The following is a 6,532-nucleotide window of genomic DNA, read 5'->3' as shown; positions in this document are numbered from 1 at the left end:
GGATTTGATTTAGGTTCTTGATGAAGAATGATTCTTTTGTAAACAAACCATTTGGCACATTTGAGATGCCTGTTTCTATCTTTAAAAATTATAACTCTCATGTGTCTAGGTCATTTTGAAACTCCATATGAGGTAGTGTTTGCAACCACATAGCTCTTAAGATGGAAAGAGGCTATATTAATGTTAGTTGTTGATATTACTGTTACTAATACAACTGTGTTAATATCATGAGGAACGATTAAATTGTCATCCCTCCCTCTTTCATCTGTTTCTAGAAAAAAAGCAAAGACGTTATGTTTTTCTCCCATGCATTGAATCCAAAATGGTGCCTCTCCATAATGAAGTGCACTTAAAGCCTCAACTCTATTGTCAAGAGGAAGTAAAACCTTCATACGGAAGTCACAAGTCTTGGACAGTCTGCCCATTAGCTGCTCTGACAAATACAGATTTAAATTACTTGGGTCTTTCCTTTGAGAAATGAAAAATTTAGTGGGAATAATAAATCTAAAAATACCCACACAAGTACACATACATTATAGCTACATGTTAGAAGAGTTCATAGGAGGAAGAAACAGATAAAGCTTATTTATGAGGTTATGTTTGAACTGTGTAGTAAAGGTCAACTTGGTTGAGTCTTGTGGGAAATTAAGGGAAGAGAAGCAACATTTGTAAGAAAACTATGATGAAAGTGTTAAAGGGAGGTGATGGAAAGGAGGAGGAGAATTATATAGGATAAAGAGAAGCTGCCTTTTGATTCAAATATTGTATACTGATGGGAAATGGAGTAAACCTAAACACTGGCAAGCTTTAGAAGATATGGGAGAGCTAATATACATTTTAAACCCAGGGTAAATATTATGAGACCAGAAACCCCACTACTCAGCATACACCCAGAGAAAACTGTAATTCAAAAAGACACATGCAACCTAATATTCATTGCAGCACTATTTACAATAGCCAGGACATGAAAGCAGCCTAAACGTCCATCAACAGATGAATGGATAAAGAATGTGTGGTACATGTATCCAATGGGATATTACTCAGCCCTAAAAAGGAATGGAGCTGGATCATTTGTGGAGATGTGGATGGATCTGGAAACTGTCATACAGACTGAAGCATGTCAGAAAGAAAAAAATCAAATACTACATATTAATGCATATATGTGGAATCTAGAAAAATGATATAAGAAATCTTATTTGCAAAGCAGAAATAGAAGATACAAGATGTAGAGAACAAATTGTCACCAAGGCAGAGGGGAAGGAGGTGGGATGAACTGGGAGATTAGAATTGATGTATATTCACTATGTATAAAATAGGCAACTAATGAGAATCTACTGCGTAGCACAGGGAACTCTAATCAGAGCTCTGCGGTGACCTAAATGGGAAGGAAGTCTAAAGGAGAAGGGTATGTGTCTACATACAGCTGATTCACTTTGCTGTACAGCAGAAGCTAGCATAAAATTGTGAAGCGACTATGCACCAATAAAAAATTAATTAAAAAAGTCATGTACACCAAGTGATTCCTTTTTACATATGTGTACACAGCTGACTGAGTAATAAATCTCTTCATCTCACCTTACCTGGGGAGCTCAAGGACACCCACTCACTCATTTTCTTCCTGTTTTTTCCCTGTTCCCACAGACCTTCCCACCCCTGCTCCCTGGCTTCTATCTATCCTGTCTACTAACATGCCTTTAGCCATCTATCCACCTCTACAGATAGGCTTAAGTATCTGCAATGCCTTTTCAGTTTCTCTAGAGAGATTCCCCTGTCTATCCACTTCTGATTGCCTGATCTACCCCTGAAACTCCTCTGTAACCAGTGCTGTATCTTTGGTAACGTGCTGGTTTGTTTGCAGGCTGGTTTTCCCAAATAAATATGAATCATTTGATGAAATAGTCCACTTTTTTTTGCTCCTTTTTTGTAAGTCCACTTTATTTATTTTTTAAAAAATATAAATTTATTTATGTTAATTAGAGGTTAATTACTTTACAATATTGTATTGGTTTTGCCATACATCAACATGGATCTGCCACAGGTATACACATGTTCCCCATCCTGAACCCCCCTCCCTCCTCCCACCCTGTACCATCCCTCTGGGTCATCTCAGTGCACCAGTCCCAAGCATCCAGTATCATGCATCGAACCTGGACTGGCAATTCATTTCATATATGATATTATACATGTTTCCATGCCATTCTCCCAAATCATCCCCCCCTCACCCTCTCCCACAGAGCCCAAAAGACTATTCCATACATCTGTGTCTCTTTTGCCATCTCACATACAGGGTTATTGTTACCGTCTTTCTAAATTCCATATATATGCATTAGTATACTGTATTGGTGTCTTTCTTTCTGGCTTACTTCACTCTGTATAATAGGCTCCAGTTTCATCCACTTCATTAGAACTGATTCACATGTATTCTTTTTAATGGCTGAGTAATACTCAATTGCGTCCACTTTAATTCCCTTTATTATCAAGAGACAGTTATGAAGTATAATACTGCTTACATTGAACTCCAGAAAGTGTTTTGGAAGTGAAATTAGTACTAAAATTATTCTCTTAAGGTCTAATGCATTCATATGACAGTATCCTGTAATGTAAGCTAATGTATATGCTTAGTCACTCAGTCATGTCCGACTCTTTGCATCCTTGTGGACAGGGGCCTGCCAGCTTCCTCTATCCATTGGATTTTCCAGGCAATAATATTGGAGTGAGTTGCCATTTCCTTCTCAAAGGGATCTTCCTGACCCAGGAATTGAACCCAGATCTCCTGTATTGAAAGCAGACTCTTTACCATCTGACAAACCAGGGAATGTTACTATATTTTTAGTGTTACATTTATTTATTAAGTACATATTTTTTGAGAAGTCAGAGTATATGAAAAATAGCCTGAAGTATCAGTAGACTTCAATTCTTGCCATAGTTCTTCCTCCAAGTATATATATGACCTTAGAAAATCACTTAAAATATCTAGACCTGAGTTTCCTATGAATTGAGCCATTCACTGCATGCTACCCACAATAACTTTCAGCTCCAGCCGATTGGTTTCAGCTCCAGATATAATATGCCTTGTGCTAAGGAAAACAAAGTGTTCTTGTAACCATCAGAAGAAAGAAAACCTGCTGAAATTTGGAGGAACCTAATAATTTTGCCTTCCTGCCCACCAGATTATAGACCCTCCAACATATAGGAACTGGGTAAACATTAAAACACATAATCCACTTTATTTCTTATATATAACTGTTAGAAGCCTGACCTTGAAGTCAGAATCAGTTCAGTTCAGTTCAGTTCAGTTGCTCAGTCGTGTCCGACTCCTTGTGACCCCATGAATCACAGCACACCAGGCCTCCCTGTCAATCACCAACTTCTGGAGTTCACTCAAACTCATGTCCATCGACTTGGTGATGCTATCCAGCCATCTCATCCTCTGTCGTCCCCTTCTCCTCCTGCCCCCAATCCCTCCTAGCATCAGTGTCTTTTCCAATGGGTCAACTCTTCACATGAGGTGGCCAAAGTACTGGAGTTTCAGCTTCAGCATCAGTTCTTCCAAAGAACACCTAGGACTAATCTTTAGGATGGACTGGTTGGATCTCCTTGCAGTCCAAGGGACTCTCTAGAGTCTTCTCCAACACCACAGTTCAAAGCATCAATTCTTCGGTGCTCAGCTTTCTTCACAGTCCAACTCTCACATCCATACACGACCACTGGAAAAACCATAGCCTTGACTAGATGGACCTTTTTTGACAAAGTATTGTCTCTGAAGTCAGAATAAGGATTCTCAATTCCTCTTCTAGGAACTGAGCCCTGTTACAGATGGACCTTCAAGAGGACAGTAGGAACCTTATACATCACAACAGGAGATTGGGAAATGTGTTCAGCTTATGGATAGATTCCTTTAAAGAAAGACAAAAGGCACAATGTGCTCTAATTTTAAAATGTTTTCATCACTCTCAGAAGAGATTCAATGCTTATTAGCCTTTACCTCTCAAACCCACCTTTCACGTATACCCACAGTCCTAGCTGAATCACTTTCTATCTCTGAAGATTTGCCTATTCTTGACATTTCATAAAATGGAATAATACAGTAAGTGGTCTTTTTAAAATTAAATACACTTGATGTGTAACACTAAATTTAAGATGTAAAATGTGTCATTTTGATGCATTGACATATTACATTATTTTTGCAATTGTCATGAAAAATATGGAGTGGTTTATGAATTTGCATGCTTTCCTTTTGTGGGGGCCATGTTAGTTTTCTCTGTATTGTTTCAATTTTTAGTATATGTGCTGCCAAAGCAAGTACAGTATGTGGTCTTTTGTGTGTGGCTTCTTCTATATATGATAATATTTTCAAGATTTATCCACACTGTAGCATATGTCAATATTTCTTTTTATTGCTGAGTAGTATTCCATTGTGTGGAAAAAACAAACAAACACATTTTGTTTATTTGTTCACCAGTTGATGTACATTTGGATTGTATTCGAAAAAAGAAAGACAAAGGGCATAACATGCATTACCAACTTTCGTCAGTAATCAACAAATACCAATAGCCAACAAATATGTAGCTTTCACACACGCCAGTACCATCTTCCAGGCTTCAGAGAGTAGTGAGTGATGAGTGGCAAGAAGTGAGGAATAATCTGTCCCAACATTTCCTGGGGAGGTGGAAGAATTGAGGAGACTTTGTATTTCTAGTCTAGTCAGGGAACACCCTCCACTAACACCATCACCATCACTAACACACACACACATACACACACACACACACACACACCTGTTTTACACAATGCATGTGATAACGCTGGTTTTAACAGAAGTGATCAAAAGTATGTTGTTCTTTAGGTCCTAGAATCAAATGATACCACTGAGAGATAGGAGTTGCAGATATGTATTTACCATTAGGAGCATTTATCTTCCTGGTCTCATATTCACCATATAAAATATTTATTACTAAAAAAAAAAAAAACCAACTCTAGCAGGCTCAAAATATATTCACTAAGTCAGTTTGGAAACTCTACTTTTTCTTGTATAAATGTTGACCGAGCATGATTCAAAGGCACAAAAATAAGGTATTAAAATAATAAATCCTTCAATGACCCTCCTTGTCTCTAAAGAAATAAGTAAATGAAAAGAACAGGAGTATAGTTTCTTTTCTCCTCTGGACACCTTTATGCACTTTTTCATATGCTACTCCTTTGGCCCAAAATGTTCTTCCATAATTTGTGTCCCATTAAGTCCTAAAAGCTAAATTAGCCTTCCCAACCTCCTTATTTATTGAGAAGCTTCACTCTACAACAGCATCAACTAGGATACCCTGATCTCTGAACTAATTCTGAAGTAAGCTCTCTCTCTGCCTCACTGTTGTTGTGGCTCCTGTAATTCTCTATTTAAGGATTTGTCATGTAGCATTCTAATTTTGCTTTATTTGTCTCTCAAGTCATTAGTCTGTGCTTTTCTTAAGATCAGAGATATATGACATGCATAAAATACACCCCCAAAATATTTGTCCAATGAATAAATACGGATGTTTTGAAAAAAAATTCTACAAATGCGTTTAACTAGTTTGGCTTTATGGACAATTTTCTAAATACAAATGTATTAAGTTAGGAATTCTTGAGAAGAAAAATATTGAGACAAGGAGTTGAATGCAAGTGGTTTATTTGTGATGTGACGCCAGAAATCATGGAAGGAGGTGGGTGGCAAAGTAAGATAAGAAAGGGAAGAAAGTCAGTAAAATTCTGCTAATTAACTGGATACCATCGTGTGTCACAGGATCTCAGTCTTGCTAGAGACCTCTGGAAAACTGCAAAGGACACACCTCAAGATTCTCCTACCCAAGAAACAAGGGAACTGATGTTGTTAAACACCCAACTTCTGTTAATAATTAGTTGAATGTTGCTTCTACATACTTAATCCATTGGTACTTTCAGTCTATTCTTGTTGAAACCAAGTCTATTCCAGTGGCCAGATAAAGTCCATGGGGAAAAAAAAAAACACCCAGTTTTTCTTAATATGGTGTAACCAAATCAGTAATACACAGAAACATTTGATGAAAAAGGAATGAATATAATATCTCAATAATATGCTCAGGGATGACCAACCCATATCCAGAAAATACACCAATTCTTGTAAGGACAAGTTGCCAGCCCTATTCAAGTGATAGAGTTCTTATGTAATTTGTCTCTAAGTGGCTAATTTGTCTTATAATTATATATTAGCATAGCAAGGGCTTGATTTCTAACTTTACTAATGATAGATTTAACATTAGCAGGATAATCATTATAGCCTTGGTCAAGGAAGCCTGTAATGTTGCAGCCATGTATATTAGTAGCTCAGCTGTGTCCATGTCTTTGCAACCCCATGGCCGTGAATGACCACCATTCCTACCATCATGGATGCTCACTCTCTGGGTAGATTGCTCTCTGGGATGAGCAATAAGGGCAGGTGGCTACACTCTAACTGTATGAGCTCATCCTGTTTATCTGGTTGGTTAGCATTTCTGCTGAGATGAACACTCTTTCTAGTGGG

The 6,532-nt window shown here is 37.7% G+C and overlaps 1 non-coding gene across 1 annotated transcript; it reads right to left on the bottom strand.

Annotated features, from left to right (window-relative positions):
* Positions 1-4,198: 4,198 nt before the first annotated feature.
* On the bottom strand, positions 4,199-4,306 carry LOC133250124 (U6 spliceosomal RNA). Its single transcript, XR_009737240.1, has one exon. It is a non-coding gene; the product is annotated as a U6 spliceosomal RNA (small nuclear RNA).
* Between the last annotated feature and the right edge of the window lie 2,226 nt (positions 4,307-6,532).

This window comes from Bos javanicus, chromosome 6 (assembly GCF_032452875.1).
Source record: "Bos javanicus breed banteng chromosome 6, ARS-OSU_banteng_1.0, whole genome shotgun sequence".
NCBI lineage: Eukaryota > Metazoa > Chordata > Mammalia > Artiodactyla > Bovidae > Bos > Bos javanicus.
The sequence above is the reverse complement of the archived record's forward strand: the minus strand, read 5'-3'. Positions and strand labels throughout refer to the sequence as shown.